Genomic DNA, 22,037 nt, shown 5'->3' on the forward strand with positions numbered 1-22,037 from the left:
CTATACTTCTACTAAGACTAAGGGGTCCTTTTATTAAGGTGCGCATTTAGCGCGTGCTAAATCGGTTAGCGTATCTTAATAAAAGGACCCCTAAGTATGTTAATAAAAAATTTGGCCCGCGACTTAGCCTAAGTTTTAGATTTCGGCCCCTTATGTGATTGAGTTTGACACCCCCTGCCTTAACTCCTTCCAATGAGACTCCATGGGGTGAAAATGGTCCCCACATCTTCCCACTAAAGCAAGCCAGCACCAGGTTTGAGACCTGGAATTTGCCTCAGTCTCTGATTCCTTGTTCCTCTAGCAAGTGCCTATAATGTCTAGCCTGGGTGGTATAGACAGGTTTCAGCCATAGGCAATGAAGGGACTCTCTCTCAGCATATATAGTCGGTGGCGGAACATATTCCAAAGGCAATTTTGGTGTCAAAGATCAGAGCTTAAATCATCTTTGGGGGTATAACCACTGCCACTAGCCCACCACCTTCAGAAAATCCAAGAACTATTTTGGCTTCTAATTGGGTCTTATTCCAGAAATTACCAGAAGCCTTGACATGAGCCCCTGACAGTTAGTGGTGCCATAGTGGCTGAGTCCCTTTGAATTTCTCCTTGAATTTCCCTTCACAAAGCAGGTACAGGAAGCTCACACAGGACAAAACAAGAGGTCAAAAGTGCAGCTAGTGTAATTAACTAGGGTTGCAGGTAGCTGAAAGTAAAAAACCACAGCACTAATCATGTACTTTTTGTAAAACTGTCAGCTAAGGAAAGCTGCCAGCTATCACTGGACATATGAAGTGATAGCTTTTAGGAACAGCCAAGAGCAAAATACAAACAGAAATAACTGTATATTTTCTCTTGCTGTTATAATAGAAGAAGGAAACAAGAAAAGTAAAGATAAGAGAGGTCAGAACAATCTAGAAGTAAATGGAACACACGCAAAAAAGATAGAAGTGAAAGAAAAATTAAATGAAATATGCATAAAATTGGGACATAAAATAATGACTTTTAGAAAGAAAAGAAGAGGTGAGATTGGAAGCAAAGTAAAAGAAAGGTGTTTTTTTTTTTTTTTTTTTTTTTAAAGGCATCAGGGAATAGATAAAAAATACAAAGCAATACAATGGCAAGAAAATATTATTTTTTGTTGCTAGCCGGCACATCACAGTAGCAATAATTAAAACAACAAACAAAATGACAGAATATATACAAGAGCATGGATTAATGAGAGAAAGCCAACATGGATTTCATCAAGGGAAATCTTGCCTCACCAATGTACTACATTTCTTTGAAGGGATGAATGAACATGTGGATAAAGGTGAGCCGACTGATATTGTGTAGTTGGATTTTCAAAAGGCATTTTATAAAGTACCTCATGAAAGACTTCTGAGGAAATTAAAATGTCATGGAACAGGAGGTAAAGCAATGTTACTTACCGTAACAGTTGTTATCCAGGGACAGCAGGCAGCTATTCTCACTAGTGGGTGATGTCATCCGACAGAGCCCCGATACGGACATCTTGCAAGCATGTCTTGCTTGAAGAAACTCAGAAGTTTCGAGATGCCCGCACCGCGCATGCGCCAGTGCCTTCCCGCCCGATGTACCGGGCGCGTCTCCTCAGTTCAGGTAGCTAGCCTGAGAAGCCAACCCAGGGGAGGTGGGTGGGACGTGAGAATAGCTGCCTGCTGTCCCTGGATAACAACTGTTACGGTAAGTAACATTGCTTTATCCCAGGACAAGCAGGCAGGTATTCTCACTAGTGGGTGACCTCCAAGCTAACCCCAATGGGATGGTGGGAGAGTTGGCAACTTAAGAGAACAAATTTTGTAACACTGTTTGGCCAAACTGTCCATCCCGTCTGGAGAAAGTATCCAGACAATAATGAGAGGTGAATGTATGAACCGAGGACCAAGTGGCAGCCTTACAAATCTCCTCAATCGGTGTCGATCTGAGGAAGGCTACAGAGGCTGCCATTGCTCTGACCTTATGGGCTGTGACCTTACAGGGAAGGGATAATCCAGCCTGGGCATAGCAGGAAGAGATACAAGCCGCCATCCAGTTGGAGATGGTGCGCTTCGATACCGGTCGTCCCAACTTGTTTGGATCAAAGGAGACGAAAAGTTGAGGAGCAGTTCTGTGTGGCTTTGTGCGATCCAAGTAGAAAGCTAGAGCACGTTTACAGTCCAGAGTGTGCAAAGCAGATTCCCCAGGATGAGAATGAGGCTTTGGAAAGAACACCGGAAGCACGATGGATTGGTTGATGTGAAATTCAGAGACCACTTTAGGTAAGAATTTTGGATGAGTACGGAGAACCACCTTGTCATGATGGAATACGGTGAACGGTGGATCCGCCACTAGGGCCTGAAGCTCACTGACCCGACGAGCTGACGTGAGGGCCACTAGAAAAACCACCTTCCAGGTGAGATACTTGAGTGGAGCCGTGTTGAGAGGTTCAAACGGAGGCTTCATAAGATGAGACAGGACAACATTGAGATCCCAAACCACAGGAGGAGGTTTGAGAGGAGGGTTGACATGAAAAAGTCCTTTCATAAATTTGGAAACCACAGGATGAGCAGACAAAGGTTTCCCTTGTAGAGGCTGATGGAAAGCCGCAATAGCACTCAGGTGGACTCGTATAGAGGTAGACTTGAGGCCAGACTGGGACAGGTGTAGAAGATAATCCAATACAGAAGATAGGGAAGCTCGCTGAGGTTCCGTGGCATTGGAAATACACCAGGAAGAGAATCTAGTCCATTTTTGGGAATAGCATTGTCGAGTAGCAGGCTTCCTGGAAGCCTCCAAGACCTCCCTCACTGCTTGAGAGAACTGGTGAGGAGTTATGTTGAAAGGAACCAAGCTGTCAGGTGGAGGGACTGCAGATTGGGATGAAGTAGTGAACCTTGATGTTGAGTGAGTAGTGAAGGAAACACTGGAAGAAGTACTGGCTCCCTGCTGCTGAGTTGAAGTAGAAGGGAGAACCAAGGTTGTCTGGGCCACCGAGGAGCAATCAGAATCATGGTGGCATGGTCTAATCTCAATTTGACTAGAGTCTTTTGAATGAGAGGAAAAGGAGGAAACGCATATAGGAAACGTTTGCTCCAATCCAGCAGAAAAGCATCTGCCTCTAGGCGATGAGGAGTGTAGATCCTGGAGCAAAATTGAGGCAGCTTGAAGTTGTGGGGGGCTGCAAAGAGGTCTATCTGAGGTGTCCCCCACTGAGCAAAGATCTGATGAAGGGGGTCGGAGTGGAGCGTCCATTCGTGAGGTTGAAGTAGACGACTCAATTTGTCTGCCAAGACGTTGTCCTTCCCCTGAATGTAGACTGCTCTGAGGAAGGTGTTGTGGCGAACCGCCCAATCCCAGACTCGAAGAGCTTCCTGACAAAGAGGGGCCGAGCCCGTGCCCCCTTGTTTGTTGACATAATACATGGCGACCTGATTGTCTGTGCGAATAAGGACCACCATGTCGTGAAGCAGATGTTGAAAAGCTTGGAGAGCATTGAAGATGGCCCTGAGCTCCAGAAGATTGATTTGATGGAGTCGTTCCGCACTGGTCCAGAACCCCTGAGTGCGAAGACCATCCAGATGGGCCCCCCATGCATAGTTCGATGAATCGGTCGTTAGAACTTTCTGATGGGGAGGAGAATGAAACAGCAAACCTCTGGATAGATTCGAAGAGGTCATCCACCAGAGAAGAGACTGCCGTAGAGCAGGAGTGACCACAATGTGACGAGATAACGGGTCGGACACCTGAGTCCACTGAGATGCCAGAGTCCATTGAGGGATCCTGAGATGTAGTCTGGCAAAAGGCGTCACATGAACTGTAGATGCCATGTGGCCTAAAAGGACCATCATGTGTCTCGCTGAGATGGATTGGCGAGAAGACACTGACTGGCAGAGTAGAAGAAGAGCATGTAAGCGTGGAGGAGGAAGGAATGCTCGAAGTTGAATGGTATCCAGGACAGCCCCTATGAAGGGGAGAGACTGGGTGGGCTGAAGATGGGACTTTGGAAAGTTGATCTCGAAGCCCAAGCTCTGCAGAAAACAAATGGTAGTCAAGGTCGCCGAAATGACCTTGGGAGCGGACGGGGCCTTGATGAGCCAGTCGTCGAGGTATGGGAACACCTGGAGACCCATGTTCCGGAGTGCAGCGGCCACCACTACCAGACACTTCGTGAAGACTCTGGGCGACGAAGAGAGGCCGAAGGGAAGCACTCGATACTGCAGATGCAGATGTCCCACCCGGAATCTGAGGAACTTGCGGGAGGCCGGATGAATCGGGATGTGAGTGTAGGCCTCCTTGAGGTCCAGAGAGCATAACCAATCGTTCTGCTCGATGAGGGGATAAAGAGAGGCAAGGGTCAGCATGCGGAACCGTTCCCTGACCAAAAACTTGTTGAGGACCCGAAGGTCCAAAATGGGACGCAGATCGCCCGTCTTCTTCGGGACCAGAAAGTACCGGGAGTAAAACCCCTGGTTTCGTTGATCTACCGGTACCGGCTCGACGGCCCGAAGCCGGAGCAAAGCCTGAGCTTCCTGGAGAAGAAGAGCGGTCTGTGTGGAGTTGGAAGGATACTCTCTTGGAGGATGGTCCGGGGGAACCCGTTGGAAATGAAGAGAGTATCCCTCTCTTACGATGGAGAGGACCCAGAGGTCCGTGGTGATCGCCTCCCATCGATGACAAAAATGATGGAGGCGACCCCCTATGGGAAAATATGGGGTAGACAGAACGAGATCGGTTATGCTCCCTGGAGGAGAGTCAAAAAGGCTGAGTAGCCTTGGGAGCAGCCGGCATCTGAGGCTTTTGCTGAGTCTTCTGAGGCGGCTGTCGCTTTGCAGGCTGTCTCGCAGGAGGGGCCTGCCTCGGTTGATAACGCCTTTGGTAGATTATAGGCGGTCTAGAAGGACGAGACTGTTGTGGTTTAGGCTTAGGCCTCATGATAGACTGGAAAGATTTTTCGTGGTCTGACAGTTTTTTAGTAACAGTCTCGACAGACTCATCGAACAGATCCGCTCCCGCACAAGGCACATTTGCAAGTCTGTCTTGGAGATTCGGATCCATATCAATGGTGCGAAGCCAAGCCAGTCGACGCATGGCGACCGAGCAGGCCGCAGCACGAGCCGAGAGCTCGAAAGCATCATAGGAGGATTGCATCAATTGGAGGCGCAACTGGGACAGGGTCGCCACCACCTCCTCAAACTGAAACCGAGCCTCAGCATCGATGAAAGGTGTGAACTTGCGGAGTACCGGCAAGAAAAAATCCAAATAGGACGAGAAGAAAAAATTGTAATTGAGCACTCGAGTCGCCATCATTGAATTTTGATAGATACGTCTACCAAACTTATCCATCGTTCTCCCTTCCCTGCCAGGAGGCACGGAAGCGTAGACTTGGGAGGGGTGCGAACGTTTAAGGGAAGACTCGACTAGGAGGGACTGATGAGAGAGTTGAGCTCCCTCAAACCCCTTGTGGTGCACGATGCGGTATCGAGCATCTAACTTGCTAGGTACCGCAGGTATGGAATACGGTGTCTCCAAACACCGCATGAGAGTCTGGTCAAGTAACTTATGCAGGGGAAGCCGAAGTGTCTCCGCCGGAGGATGAGGTAAATGCATGGTGTCCAGATACTCCTTAGAGTACTTCGACCCAGTATCTAAGGTCACATCCAAGTCATCCGCCATCTGTCTGAGAAAGGATGAAAAGGAAAGTTGGTCCGCCAAGGCCGGCCGGCGAGACGGACTAGAAGACGTGGAAGCCTCCGGTTCCAGGGAGAGCTGGGAGCGGCATGGAGAGTATGAGGTAGATGGTTCTTCATACTCCGGTCCCTCTGGCTGGGATAAATCTGAGGATGAGTATCCCATACGCTGCATTTTCTTCTGTGGAGACACCTCCGAATGACGCGAGGAGTGTCTAGAAGAATGTCGAGATCGATGCCCCTCCCGATGCCGGGATGGGGAACGTGATCTTCGATGCATCGATCGATCCCTTGAAGCCTCGAAGGAATGGATTGGACTCGATGCAGTGGAGCGCATGGGAGGCAACGATGCCGACTCACGCAGTGCCACCCAAGTCTGGTATGGAGTGCGAAAGAACTCCTCCTGCGATGCAGTATGCCCAGGACTCCGATTATCAGGGGCCGATGTAGTACCCTGGTGACGTGGAGGTGTAATGGGCTCTAAAGGCGGCATGTCAGAAAGGGAAGCCCGCCTAGTGGGTTCCGCCGCCCTCCGCCGCTCCCCCTCGTCGAGCAGGGAAATCGAACGACGAGGAGGAGGAGGAGGGGGCGGACCGCTCTCCGGGACCGTAGTATCGCCCTGAATATTAGCGATAAGCCTCGGTCCCATCGTCCGCATGAGCTCAACAAATTGAGCTTCGAGCAGGGATATAAGCGATGCCGATATGGAGGGATCCGCACCGAAAGGGGGTCCTCCTGCACGGTCATCGCGTTCCTTCGTGGTCGAGTGCTTCTGCTTGGTAGCTTTGGGCACTTTTATGACCACGGGAGGAACAGTGGAAGGCGGTACCTGAACCGAGGAGACGGGAGCAGGAACCGATGCTGAACTCGATGCAGAAGCCGGTGTGAACGATGCTGGCTTCACGATGCTCGATGCATGAGTCGCAGATGCAGGCTTCGAACAGACCGGTGAAACATCTGTCGAGGTCGAAGCAGATGGCTCCTTAGAAGACTCCATCTTAAACATGGACTCCCAAAGTAAGCAGCGCCGTTTAAAAGAGCGCGCTGTGAGCGTGGAACAAGGCCGGCACGATTTCGGAACGTGTTCTGGACCAAGACACTGAAGACAGCGCCGGTGTGGGTCCGTCAACGAAATCGCACGCTGGCACTTGCTGCACTTTTTAAAACCGGTGATAGGCCGGGACATAGGCCGGAAAAGTGACGTTGCTAGGTCGAAGGAGCTAGGTCGCAGCCACGAGGCCGGCCCGGCCGAACCGCCGGACGAAATAATTGTAACTTTTTTTTTTTTTTTTTTTTAAATAGAAATAAAAGTCAAAGAAAGTAAGTAAAACAATAAAACGCGGGGAAAGAAGGCAAAATACTGAAATTTCAGTCAGCGCAGAATTGAAGAGAACTTCTCAGCTCCGCGGAAAGAAAAGAACTGAGGAGACGCGCCCGGTACATCGGGCGGGAAGGCACTGGCGCATGCGCGGTGCGGGCATCTCGAAACTTCTGAGTTTCTTCAAGCAAGACATGCTTGCAAGATGTCCGTATCGGGGCTCTGTCGGATGACATCACCCACTAGTGAGAATACCTGCCTGCTTGTCCTGGGATAATGTCTTATTATGGATTAAGAACTGGTTGAAAAAGAGAAAAGAGAGTAGGTATAAATCAGTGGTCTCAAACTGGCGTCCCGGGGGCCACGTGTGGCCCGCCAGGTACTATTTTGAGGCCCTCGGTATGTTTATCAATCACAAAAGTAAAATAAAACAGTTTCTTGATCATATGTCTCTTTAGCTATAATTTACAATATTATTATTAAGACTTAGCCAAAAGGAAAGATTTATAAACTATAAAGAGTTTTACCTCATACAAAATTGTTATTTCTTTAATAAGACATTAGCTATTTTTTTTTTCCTGAGGCCCTTCAAGTACCTATAAATCTAAAATGTGGCCCTGCAAAGGGTTTGAGTTTGAGACCACTGGTTTAAATGGTCAATATTCTCAATGGAGAAGGGTAACTAGTGGGGTTCCCCAGTGGTCTGTGCTAGGACTGCTGCTTTTTAACATATATATCAATGATCTAGAGATGGGAATAACTAGTTATATAATTAAATTTGCCTGTGACACAAAATTGTTCACAGATGTTAAATCGCAAAAGGATTGTGAAAAATTGCAAAAGGACCTTGATGTGAGACTGGGAAACTAGGCAACAAAATGGCAGATGACATTTAAAGCTCCTTTTACTAAGCTGCAACAGCGTTTTTAGCGCGTGCGCTAGATGTGGATGGCAGCATTGCGCTGGCGTTAGCTCTAGCCGCATAGCGCGGGTTTAGCGCGTGCGGCAGCTTAGTAAAAGGAGCTCTTAATGTGAGTTAGTGCAAAGTGATGCATGTGGGAAAGAGGAACCCCAAGTATAGCTACGTGATGCTGGGTTTTATGTTAGGAGTCACTGACCAGGAAAAGGATCTAGGTGTCATCATTGAGGATACATTGAAACCTTCAGCTCAGTGTGTAGTGTCAGCTAAGAAAGCAAATGGAATGGTAGAAATGATCAGGAAAGGAATGGAAAACGAAGATGAAAAAGTTATAATGCTTTTATATCACTCTATGGTAAGGCCACACCTTAAATACTGTGTGCAATTCTGGTCACCGTATATCAAAAAAGATATAGCTAAATTAGAAAAAAATACAGAGACGGGTGACAAGAATGATAAAATGGACGGGACGACTTCCCTATGAGGAAAGGCTAAAGCGGCTAGGGCTCTTCAGCTTGGAGAAGAGATGACTCAGGAGTAATATGATAGAGATCTATAAAATACTGAATAAAGTGGAACAGATAGATAAGAATCACTTGATTACTCTTTCCAAAAATACTAGGTATAGGGGGCATGTGATGAAGCTACTAGGTAGTAGGTTTTAAAACAAACAAGAGAAAATATTTCTTCACACAACGTGTAATTAAACGTTGGAATTCACTGCCACAGGATGTGGTGAAATCAGTTAGCTTAGCAGGGTTTAAAAAAAGGCTTGAATAATTTCCTAAATGAGAAGTCCATAGGCCATTACTGAAATGGCTTGAGGAAATCCACTGCTTATTCCTAGGATAAGCAGCATAAAATCTGTTTTACTACTTGGGATCTAGCTAGGTACTTGGGCCCTGGGTGCCACTGTTGGAAACAGGATACTGGGCTTGATGGACTTTTGGTCCGTCCCGGTATAGCAATTCTTATGTTCTTAGGCTCCTGAATGTCTCAAATTAATATAATATGGAAATGAAAATGAATTGCTTGATAGGAAAAAAAAAATTAAGAGTGGACATCAACAAGAGATTCTATCATTGAAACCAATCAAATTCATGTAGGTGTCAAATAAATAAACCATAATTACTTGATTAAAACAACCTGATATTATGTTATGTTTATGTTGTATTTTAAAACAATGTAACAAAGGGGTTGATATTCAGCAGGGCTTATCTGGATAGATATGGCACCTGTGGAGTCTATGTAGGTAGCCTAAAGTTGTAGACCCAAATTTAAGCATCCGTGGTAAAACAGAATGAGTCAGTGGTAAAATAACATGTTTTAACAGTAGCCCACATTGGTAACAATGACTTTAAGGTTTGGCATATACACAAGTTGATATTCAGAATTTGAAAGAGTAAGTGTCAATGCACAGACGTGTATGCAGTGGCCTAGCGGGTAAGTGGCGTGCTCCTCTCCATCGCCTGCTCCTTCCATGCCAACCCCCTCCTCGCTCCTTCCGTTTCCCCACACCACACTCGTGCCCTTCCTTCCCACCCCCGTACCTCTTTAAATCTTCACCCGTGCGAACAGTTTCTCCAGCCTGCTGCTCACGCTGGCCTTGGCTTTTCCTCTGATGTCACTTCCTGGCCCTGTGACCCAGTACTGATTTCAGAGGGTGTCAGGCCGGCGCAAGCAGCAGGCTAGAGCAGTTGCTCATGCTGGCAAAGATTTTAAAGAGGTACAGGGGGGCGGGGAAAGGATGGTGCGAGCTTGGCATGGGAGGGAGGAGGGCTGCCAGCGCCTCCACCAAGATGGCACCCGGGGCAGTCTGCCCCCCTACCCCTCCTTACTACTCCACTGCATGTACGTATACCATTTTGAAAACCTACCTGTGTAAATGTTCCCAATTACCTATAGAAGATGTACTCATTCGACACTATCAATTCTAGGAGGGGACACTGGGGGATTAGGGAACAACACCCCTCCCTCAATCCCTCAGGTACCCGGGAGCAGCTTGATCTCAACGACTGTAGACATATATTCCCTTTCTGAAATGAAGAACACGTATAGGATAGAAAACAGTTACGGGAAGGACAAAAGGAAGGGGACTGCTGTGATCTGATTCTTTTGAAAAGAGAGCGTGTGTGACCTAGAGGAAGATTTAAATATTAAAGGCCCAGTATCCTGTTTCCAACAGTGGCACCCAAGGCCCAAGTTCCTAGCTAGATCCCAAGTAGTAAAACAAATTTTATACTGCTTATCCTAGGAATAAGCAGTGGATTTCCTCAAGCCATCTCACTAATGGCCTATGGACTTCTCATTTAGGAAATTATCCAAACCTTGTTTAAACCCTGCTAAGCTAACTGATTTCACCACATCCTGTGGCAGTGAATTCCAAAGTTTAATTACACGTTGTGTGAATAAATATTTTCTCTGGTTTTTTTTAAACCTACTACCTAGTAGCTTCATCACATGCCCCCTAAACCTAGTATTTTTGGAAAGAGTAATCAAGTGATTCATCGATGCCAACCTCATACGAACCCTGCCCCCTTACCATTTGCATGCAGTTCAGATTTAGACATATAAATTCTGGCTTTCAAAGACTGGGTTCTCCATGTTTATTTCGGTTATACATTTAAATACTAATATTTACATTTGTAAATTGTGACTAGGACTTCTGAAATAAGGATCATAGTTGTTTCAAGCATGAAACAATATAGAATCCAATGACGATATTATTCCTATTCCTTTAAGGCAAATGAAATATGATTTATAGTCATAACCATTTTAGTACAAAACCATCCCAATTTTAAATATTACTTTTAATTGTAATCAATTTTAAGCTTTGGAACTTTAAATATATCGTCAGTGATGATTTTCAAGGCTTCAATCTTACCTAACATTCTCTTTTCTCTACATATTTTTCAAGGAATAACAAGTATTGCATTATGGAACTGTCAATATAAAGTGTAGGTGTCACGTAGGCAGTATTAGCTTATACTTTGTAGGCGTCAGGGGATTCTGTGAAATAGTTCTGCATTTACAAATGGCAATTTGTAGGCGTGCTGGCAGCAAAAACAGCTTCCCACAGAAGACAAAAGTTATACATTTTCACTTTTTATTAATCCTGTTAGTGCCAAGGGTGTTAATCGGACCTCTGGTCTGACCCGACAGAGGCAAGTCTTATGTTCTTATGTTCTTATGTTCTATGAGTAGACCTATCTGGGGGTAACTTCAAAAAGTTTATGCAGGTCAGGGAATAGGCACATAAAAGGTAAAATTATGCATACTTAAGAAAAGTTATACATAGGAGACATTTTTTTAAAAAAAATACATAAATATTTATTAGGATGTAGCGTTCATAAGTACTTATGAATAATTTGATATTTTGATTTTCAGCCTAGCTATGCGTGCAAGCCAGACTGCTGAATATGCTGGCTTTACTTTATATGGATACAATGTTATCTGAAAAAAACTATTTTTTCGTCCGGACTTGAATGCACAAGTTACACAGATATCTTCTGAATATCGCTAATATCCTCTTAACTTCTAGTTCAGCCTCCAGTCCATCCCAAATCTTGCCTCACTTCAGTCACATAACTTTTGATCATTTAGAAAATTACAGTCTCCTTTTATCAAGCCGTGGTGGAGTATTTTAGCGCTGGCCAGTGAGATAAGAAATCTTGTGCTTAATAGGTAACCAAAGAGTGGCGCTTTGGATTGTTTGGAGTCGTCTCATTTCCTTCTGAGTAATTCCTGTGAGTAGACTATTACAATAATCTATTGTTGCAATAACAAGAGAATGGGCTTTAAAAATTTAGAGATAGAACGGATCATCTTGAGTTTGAAGAAACAAGATTTAACTACAGTACTAATATGTTCGAGAAATGTCAGTTTTTTGTCGAATATATCCCTAGGATTTTTATTGAGGAGACATTGTCTAGAGGTAAGTTGTCCAGAAGAATTGGGGCATGCGGCGTTATTCCCTCTTTCCTTGGAAAGATCATGGTTTTTGTTTTTGTGATGTTTAATGCTAACATATTGTCATTCAGCCACAATCTGATAATTGGATGAGGTTTAGGAGCGGGGATCGGCGGGAGAGAGCTGCAGGGGCGATGGCGGCTGCTGTGAGTGCCGATGCAGGCGGTGGCGCTTGTGGCTCCGACCTGGGCTGGGATCGCTGGTCAGACAGAGTGGATCAGTGGGCTAGAAGATGTGCACGGAGGGGTCCCGGGTTGCGGGCAAATCAGGCAGAACAGATTGGGGGGCTGGAGGAGGCAGACAGAAAAAACTGCGAATGACTGGGGGTGTGAAATGTTTTTTGGGGTGATTTGCTTTCCTCTTGTTTTAATCTGGGGATGATTGTGCTCTCGATTATTTACTACGTATAGATATATCTTTTCTATATAAACCACACACAATATAAGGATAAGATGATGTACGGGGCAGGGTTTATTTAGATTCATTTCTAAGTGCTTGTCACTTCATAAACACCTGCCCGGGGCCAACGGTTATTACGAGGGCACTGGGCCCGTACTGATTGGTCCTTTTATTTATCTTGTTTCCATTAATTAATTTTTCTTATTCTGGGAAGCACATGTTTTCATTTCATCTCCAGGGTTATTCAAGGACAAATCATCACCATTAATACCAATTTTCCGCAGTTTGGATTATCGTTGTTATTGGTATTTATACTTTGGTTTCTTTTTGGCCATTTCTGGTAAATATTTTTTACCTACATAAATAGGTAAAATATTTTTTACCTACACCCAGCAGAGGCATTGCTTATGTTCTTATGTTCTTATGTACATGGAGACCCCGGCCTGGCAACGCACTTTATGTTTTTCAAGTGATTATGTCCAACAATTGACCTCTAAATCGTTGATATTAGAGGACAATCATTTGGAATTAACTTCATCCTTTTCTACTATTAAAGACCAATGGATGAATCTACAGAGGACACTAATACGAATGGATTTGCATAGTATGTCCTTGATTGAATATATTAAAAAACTAATGATCCCCAGAGGGTTAAGAATTCAAAAGCCACCACTGAACAAGTGTTCCCTTGATCTAATGGTACTTATGGTGGACACTATAAACGAATCCACCATAGAAGTCACTAGAGAATCGGATGAAAAATTTCAACAGTTAACTACCGGCCCAGATTCTAAACAATTTCAGGATCAAATAGGAGAGCTTCAACACATTTTAGAAAATTTCTGAAAAAAACATAAACAGGATAAATTAAAAAAACTTCACAGGGATACCCAGGACTATTCTCAGGGGTCCATCTATCCCTGGTTGGGGAAGTCACAGGACTTACAAGACCCACAAGGGGGATCCCGAACTGAAACAAGTACTCGTGTGAGTTATCAGGGATTCTCGGACGATAACAACAGTTCCACAAGTGGGGAGGACACTAGAAATCAACCTGGCAATAAGAATTTTTTAGACCGTACCCGGCAAGGTCAAGGCCAGTGGAACAGGCGCAGGAGAGGTCGAGGCAGAACCCAATACAATCAAGGGTCCCGACCTCAAACTCGATCACACAGTCCCCAAACTTACTAGTCACTAATATTTCGGGGACTAGTTTAACTTCTGATCAAATCCAGGTCCTTAATAAGGGCCTGTCTTTTGTTCCTACTGTTAAACATGACCCGTTTAAAAGTCGGTGTGACTTGGCTAGGATTATACGCAATCTACAGGTTAAACTGTATTTTTCTTCAGAGTCCTCCCATCAAGATAACTCCATATTACGTCCCAAATCTACGTGGGTTCCTCCAGGTCCTATTGATCCCATTATTGCCACCTTTAGGGATCTTGTTCTGAGGGACCTACGTAATTTAGATTCTTCCCCTTCCAAAAAATATTATGCTAACATGACATCTGCGGAATTTCAGGCCCTCAATACCCTTAAACAGAATCCCCAGCTTATTTTTAAACCTGCTGATAAGGGCGGCTCAATAGTTGTCCAAAATAGGGATCAATATCTGAAGGAGGTTCAAAGGCAGTTAGGGGACACTATCAATTATAGTCGTCTCTCCTGTGATCCCACCAAGGAATTACAAGAAGCTATCACCTCGATTGTTCATACAGCATGGGAACAGGGGATGATTACTAAGGCAGAAAAACGCTTTCTATTACCTATTAGCCCCAGAATTCCTGTTTTTTATACCGTTCCTAAGATTCATAAATCCCTTACATCTCCCCCTGGCAGACCCATAGTTTCCTTAAAGAACACCATGCTAGAGCCTTTGTCTCAATTTCTCGACTATTTTTTGCAACCCTTTGTATGTCAGGCTAGATCCTATATCAAGGACACCTCTGATTTCCTCCGTAAAATTGAAGGAATTGGTTCTCTTTCTTCAAATAATATCCTGGTGACTCTTGACGTCGTGTCTCTTTATACTAGCATACCCCAGATCGAAGCTCTTAAAGTCGTTGAGTCTACTTTAAATCAACGGGACACTTCAGACAGAGTTTCTACTAAGTTCTTGTTGGATCTAGCTACCCTAGTTCTAACTAGGAACTACTTTAAATTTGATCAAGACTTTTTCCAACAAAATCAAGGGGTAGCTATGGGCCCCACGGCAGCCCCAAGTATAGCCAACTTATTTATGACTAACTTTGAGGAACAACATCTATATGTCCATCCTTATTTCCAACAAATGGCTTGTTGGTTCAGATTTATAGATGATATTTTTTTCATCTGGACATCATCCATGGAAGCTCTTCAGCTCTTCATTTCGTGGATAAATTCTCTCACAACCAACCTCAGGTTTACTTACACTTGTCATACTCACAGTATTTCTTTTTTAGATACTTAAGTCATTTACAATGAGGGTAGTCTTTCCACCAGGATGCACCATAAACATACTGAAAGAAATAATCTTTTATCTTATGCCAGTTGCCATCCCAGACGCCTTAAAGCGGCGATTCCGATAGGCCAATTTTTACGGGCCAGGAGGATTTGTACCACTCTTCATGATTTTCAAATTGAAGCTAGGATCCTAAGGGATAAATTTTTGAATAGGGGTTATCCTGAGTCTGTCATTCGGAAAGCCTATTTACGTGTTCGTCACGCCAATAGAGATCTCCTTCTCATTCAAAAAAATAAAGAGACATCTACCAATCAAATTTGTGTCATCTCCCATTCAACTCAATCTGCAGTGGTAGCTCAGAGTCTACATGAACATTGGCACGTTTTGCAGTTACATCCTACTTTTAAAGATCACCCGTGCATTGCTTTCACCAGAGGCAGAAATTTGTCCGAGCACCTTGTTTCCTCGGACTTTACTACCCAGTATTCTCCTTCGGTAACAGAAGGTAGTCACGGCCCGTGTGGTCGTTGCTCGGTGTGTACTACTTCCCACCAAGGCAATTCATGGATACATCCTAAAACCTTGTGGATCTATCGGTTGAGAGCGGTTACATCTTGTGTTTCTACATATGTAGTATATGTGATTTCCTGCCCCTGTGGTTTAATTTACGTAGGCTGTACCAGTCGGGCTATCAGAGTCAGATTGATTGAACATCGTAGCTGCCTTAAAACTGAAAAACTTACTGCTCCTATGGTGGCTCACAACTTAAAACATCATCACACATTCGCCCAACTTAGGTGGTGTGTATTGGAACAAATTCCTATCAACTTTAAGGGAGATAGACAAAATTATTTATTGGTAAGGGAGAATTTTTGGATTTTTAATTTACAAGCATTCCCCCCTCATGGTTTGAATGAGAATGTTGACAAATGTTTCACATAAAGGTTTATTTATTCCTTCATTTTTTGATCCAGTTGACACTTCTCCTACGTAATTACGTATGCGTTGTCCCAGGTGGGGCTCCTAAAGTGTTTTTTAAAAAGAGCTCCTTGTTCTTGGCACTCATTTGTCAAAGCAGCCTGATTGTGCCGCTGCTGTGGATTACTCCGTCCTTTATATGTAGGGACTGGGCATGTGAATTTTCAGTCAGTTTACTAACCTTTTTGATTTTCTTGCTCTCTCCTGACGAGGATATTGAAACAGGACCTGTCGAGTGAGCAAAACATGTGGTGAACATTATTGAACAGTCTTTTTGACTGTATGGGACTGAGTGATTTAAGTTCAACGGCGAATGGACCGACTTTTATGACTCTTCATTGAGTGAGTTTAAGTGAGCGGGACTAAGTAGCGAGCGGAATTGAACAGTGATGATTGGTGAACTTCGAACTTTGTCTCGCTCTGGAATTATTGCAGCCACTTGAGCTAAGTATTTTTCATTGTTTTTCACTGTTTTTCATTACTTTCACGAACAATTTGTGACAGGTGCATAGGGCTCACTGCGTTGTGGATTGATGGACGAGACTGACGATATTATAGTTATATTTTTCTTTGTTTTTTGACGATTTTTGTCATTTTTTGCAATTTGGTGTTTCATTTTCACATTTTGTGTTTTTTTGTAGTAGATTTCAGGTAGATTTTTTTGGGGTGATTTGCTTTCCTCTTGTTTTAATCTGGGGATGATTGTGCTCTCGATTATTTACTACGTATAGATATATCTTTTCTATATAAACCACACACAATATAAGGATAAGATGATGTACGGGGCAGGGTTTATTTAGATTCATTTCTAAGTGCTTGTCACTTCATAAACACCTGCCTGGGGCCAACGGTTATTACGAGGGCACTGGGCCCGTACTGATTGGTCCTTTTATTTATCTTGTTTCCATTAATTAATTTTTCTTATTCTGGGAAGCACATGTTTTCATTTCATCTCCAGGGTTATTCAAGGACAAATCATCACCATTAATACCAATTTTCCGCAGTTTGGGTGTGAAATGTAAACCATGTGCTTTGCTTGAGTAATGCATTATTAAACATCTTTTTCTATTATTATCAAAGTTGAGTCCTCTTTACCCCCCAAAATAGAAGGTTTAGTATGCAATATATATATATCTTCATGTGCTTTGCTTAAGTAATGCATTATTAATCATCTTTTGACCTTAATATCAAACTGGAGTCCTCTTTACTACAAATAAATAAAAGTCCCATTTACCTAAATGTGGATGCCTTCAGCATGCCTAAGTGATGCCTAAGTCACATTCAGCTTATTCGTGTGCACCTAATACCCAAAAGTAGACCTGGTTTTGCAACGCCTACATTTTAGTTGAGAATATAGACACGTTAGGATGCTGAGTGGCATGAAATTCTGTAAATGGATGCCCATATCAAAGCCACACACATGCCTATCCCGTTAGGTGTGACTTTTTCTGATGAGCATCTATGAAATTGTGAACGCCTATTTTGTGAATCGCGCACAGCCTTTGGACGTCTAACTTTCAATTATTGCTTGTTAAAGTCATTAATTGGGCTTATTATCCAATTTATTTTGATGCTTAATTTTAGGCATCCTTTGACAGAATTTGCCTTAAGGGCTAGATTCACTAAGCCTACCGATCAACTCCCGACCATTTAGCAACCCCTTTGCGACCTGATTTTCCTCCGACCCGATTCACTAAACTCTGTCCCAATCATCCTCCAATCCGTACATGCAAATGAGGGGGGAACATCATTCAAATGTAGGAGGCAGCAGTTCATTCAAAAAATTGAGGGACACCGACTGGGCTGACCGATCGAAAAATAAGCGACTGCTGAGGACCAGTCACTCAGGTCCTTTCTGACTGCCCTGCCTTCTGCCGCCCTGCTTTCTGCCCCGATCTCCTTTTTCTCTCTTCCCCAATCCTGCTTCTGTGCCCCTCAGTGCAAGCCCGTGGTTTTAACCTGTGCTACAGTGGGTTACAACCACGGGCTCCCAAAGTAAAAAAAGTAAAGTAAAGCAAAGCAAAGTTCCTCCCGACACACCAAAAAAAAAAGTTTCAAGCGCAGTGAGCATGTGCAGACCATCTACAGACAAAGTAGATGGTCTGCGCATGCGTCGGGATCGCTGGAGAGCGATCCAGGTGGTCGGTTGGGGGTGTGATTCCGAATGCCCTCATTTGCATGAGATCGGATTGCTCATGGATCAGATCCGATTCATGGTCTTAGTTTAATCTAGCCCTAAGTGTCTGGATCCAGTCATGGTAACATGGCTGCACTAAGTTTAACAATAATTCTCTATTTGGGAATTTAAAAATCTAATGCATACCTGCTCAAGCTGCACATAAGCACACATTTTCAAAAGAAACAAAGGCAATGAAGAGATAAACGTGAAGAATTTTATGATTCTATGGGCTTTGTTCCAAATTGTGCTAGCTGTTGATTTACGGAGAGACTAAAGCTTTGCTGGACCAATAAAAAGCAGGTCAGCAGCCTTAATTTATTACTGTAATAACAGCACATAGTCCCAGAAATATTCCATTTACCAGAAGGTGCAATGGGCATAGAGTTTTCAGAAAACTCACCAACGTTCTTATCAAAGCAACGTGTCTTTAGCTTTGCAGAACCTGTGAAATCTGTAGCAAATACTAAGGAGATTAGTAAAGGTATTCTCTAAATGAGAGCTATAAAGCTTTGATTGTGGATTTACCATGTCAGGATCTGGCCAAGATTCTGTATGAAAACTGTTTTCTTAGAACAGGAATTGAACATTCTGCAATTCCTGGACAGTAAATCGGCCTTTTTAGATGCCCTGAACTTGGCAAAACATGTCCATATGCCACAAAATGATAGTGAAAATGCTATGTCACTAACAAAAGAGCGGTGTTGATGCAGTATATAACAAGTCAAGGAAAAAAAAGAACTGGAGTTCCACAGAAAAAACCAAAACAAATCAGAAAATGGAGTTTCAAATATACCCCCCCTTTTACAAAAGCACGCTAGCGTTTTTAGTGCCAGCTACGGCGGTAACAGCAGCAACACGTTAAAGGGAAGAAACCTGCAAAGGAGACAGTGGGCTCTCTCGATGACCAAGGAAGAATAGGATACATCAAAGAAGACAAACAGATTGCAGACAGATTAAATTCCTTTGTTGCATCTATCTTTACCACATCAATACCCGAATCAGTGAAAGTATTCAAGGGAGAAATAGAGGAGAGCCTCACCACAGTGAAGGTGGATCTGGACCAGATATACTATCAGCCTGACAAACTAAAAAGTGACAAATTCCCTGGCCCAAATGGAATTCACCCGAGAGTATTAAAGGAGCTAAAGGTTGAAATCGGAGAACTACTGCAATCCCTCGCTAACATGTCAATTAGAACCGGACGGATACCAGAAGACTGGAAGATAGCGAACGTCATCCCAATCTTCAAAAAAGGATCAAGAGGAGAACCGGGAAACTATAGACCTGTGAGTCTCACATCGGTTCCTGGGAAAATGGTTGAGGCATTAGCATAGCCAGCAACTGGATACCCATGACCTGCTGAGAGGTAGTCAGCATGGCTTCAGGAAAGGGAAGTCGTGCTTGACGAACTTACTTCAGTTTTTCGAGACGGTGAACAAACAAGTCGATAGCGGAGAACCGGTGGAAATAATATACTTGGACTTCCAGAAAGTGTTCGACAAAGTGCCACACGAGAGACTTCTCAGAAAACTACAAAGTCATGGAATAGAAGGGAATATACTAAGATGGATAGGAAAATGGCTGGAAAACAGAAAACAGAGAGAGGGCATAAATGGGAAGTACTCGGACTAGAAGAAAGTAACTAGCGGTGTGCCTCAGGGCTCGGTTCTTGGGCCTATCTTATTCAATATCTTCGTAAATGACCTGGAAGAAGAAACGACCATCAAGTTTGCAGATGACATAAAGCTATGCCAGGGGCAATCAGGTCACAAAAAGACAGCGAGGAACTCCAGAGAGATTTGAACCAACTTGAGAGATGGGCAGAGAATTGGCAGATGAGTTTTAATGTAGAAAAATGCAAAGTGATGCACCTGGGCAGGAAAAACAAGGAGCATGAGTATAAACTGTTAGGTATAACATTGGGGAAGAGCGAACAAGAAAAGGACCTGGGGGTACTGATAGACAGGACCCTGAAGCCATCGGCTCAATGTGTAGCAGCGGCAAAGAAAGTAAACAGGATGTTAGGCATGATAAAGAAGGGAATCACGAGTAGATCGAAGGAGGTCATAATGCCACTTTATAGAGCAATGGTCAGACCACACTTGGAATACTGTGTCCAACACTGGTCTCCATACCTGAAGAAGGATATAACACTGCTGGAGTGGGTGCAGAGGAGAGTGACGAAGCTAGTAAAAGGTATGGAGAACTTGAGCTACAAAGATTGCCTCAGAAAACTGGGATTATTTACCCTCGAGAAGAGAAGACTGAGAGGGGATCCGATAGAGACTTTTAAAATACTAAAAGGAATCGACAAAATGGAGCAAGCTCACTCACCAGCAGGGGGAAAGGATGGTCAGCAAGAAACAACGTTATTCACATTGTCAAATGTGACTTGGACTCGGACAAGAGGTCATGGACTGAAGCTGAGAGGGGACACAGCCAGGACAAATGCCAGAAAGTTCTGCTTCGCCCAGCGAGTGGTGAACGCCTGGAACTCTCTCCCAGAAGAGGTGGTGAAGGAAACCACCATTCTAGGATTTAAGGAAAAATTTGACGCACATCTTCTTGCAGGACACATTGAGGTATACTAGTGACTAAGGTATTCACCGGGGTACACCTGGCTGAGCCTCCGCATGTGTGGATCACCGGACTAGATGGACCCCAGGTCTGATCCGGTGCAGGCATTTCTTATGTTCTTATGTTAAGTAACACTCATAGAATTCCTATGAGAATCGGAGCTGTTACCATCATGGCCAGCTCTACAAACGCTAGCACGCTAGCACGCTTTTTGTAAAAAGGGGGGCATAGTCCAACGATGGGATAGAAGAGTGCTTTAAAAAGTCTTTATTATTTATTAGGACCACGTGACGCCATGTTCCGGGAAGCACGCTGGTAGTTGCTTCTCTGGCCACCTTACCGAATAAACCCTGCTTTTAGGCGTTCTCGAGCCTCCATTTGTGGCAATCTGGTGGGATACTAGTCTTCGATTCCCCGAGTTGTTTCCCTGCTGGGCCCGCAGCGTCGTATTGCCAGTAAAACTGTGCGGAAGGACAGAGAGCACACTCATGCACTAGAGGACAAGATGGCGCTTACCTCTGGCCCTACAGGACCTGCCGTCTCTCCCTCGTGGGTGGCTGAGATTTCGGCAGAGATCACGGTGGCGCTGGAAGTTGTGCTCATGAACCTGCAACCTGCAGGCTGTCCGGAGTGGCAGGCAGCTGACCCACGACCATGAAAAGGTATTCTGCTTCTAGGAATATTCATCCTGGGTGGCACAGCAGCAGCGGGAATTTGGACCCTTGTGTTCCCACCTTTTTGCCCGTAAGATCAAGTTTGCCCTTCTCTACCCGGCGAAGCTGCAAATTTCCCATCAGGTGGCCACTCACTTCTATGACATGGTGGCGGAGGCACAGGACTATGTTAACTGGATGGGGGATGCCTCAGGTTCCTCTGTGTCCACTCCCACCTCCACAGCGCCCTTAGGCGGTAGGACCCGGCCATTTTTTTGTTGGCTGAATGGTGAGACTCGTTACTTGGAACGTTAGAGGCATTAACTCTCCTATTAAAAGAGCAAAAATTTTACAAAATCTGCAGCGAATCAAGGCGGATATTGCTATGTTGCAGGAGACACACCTTACTGACTTAGAGCATGCTAAACCGTGGAGGGGTTGGGTGGAGTAGTGTATCACAGCAGCTGCGGTCGGGAAGAAGTGGGGAGTGGCTATTCTTTTCCGTAAAGCTGTAGCCACCCAGATCACTCAGTAGCTATTGATGGGGGTGGCCAGTATGCTTTTTGTACAGCAGTGTCTGCAGGTGTTAAGGTACTGGTTGGGTGTATCTATGCTCCCAATACCTATGACAAAGCTTTCTATACTTGCTTGAAGACTTTCCTTTTATCACAGGCTCATCTTCCGATTCTTTTGGGGAGTGATTTTAATGTAGCTTTGGATTCGTGCTTAGATAAATTGTGTCCTCCTTCTGGTGGCGTTGTCGCTGAGGCTAAGGGTCTCCCTCAATTGTGTCAACTGTTGGATCTTTTGGATGTTTGGCGAATCCTCCACCCGGAAGAAAGGGATTATACCCATCTCTCTCGTGCTCGCTCTACTCAATCTCGCATCGACTATCTGTTGATTTCTCGCTCTCTCTTCTC

At 44.3% G+C, this 22,037-nt stretch overlaps 1 protein-coding gene across 4 annotated transcripts in view; it reads right to left on the reverse strand.

Annotated features, from left to right (window-relative positions):
• Positions 1 to 22,037, reverse strand: part of MYO16 (myosin XVI) — a 709,054-nt gene that overhangs the window by 120,587 nt on the left and 566,430 nt on the right. The gene's annotated exons all lie outside the window — the stretch shown is intronic.

Source organism: Geotrypetes seraphini, chromosome 6 (assembly GCF_902459505.1).
Source record: "Geotrypetes seraphini chromosome 6, aGeoSer1.1, whole genome shotgun sequence".
NCBI classification, from domain to species: Eukaryota; Metazoa; Chordata; class Amphibia; order Gymnophiona; family Dermophiidae; genus Geotrypetes; species Geotrypetes seraphini.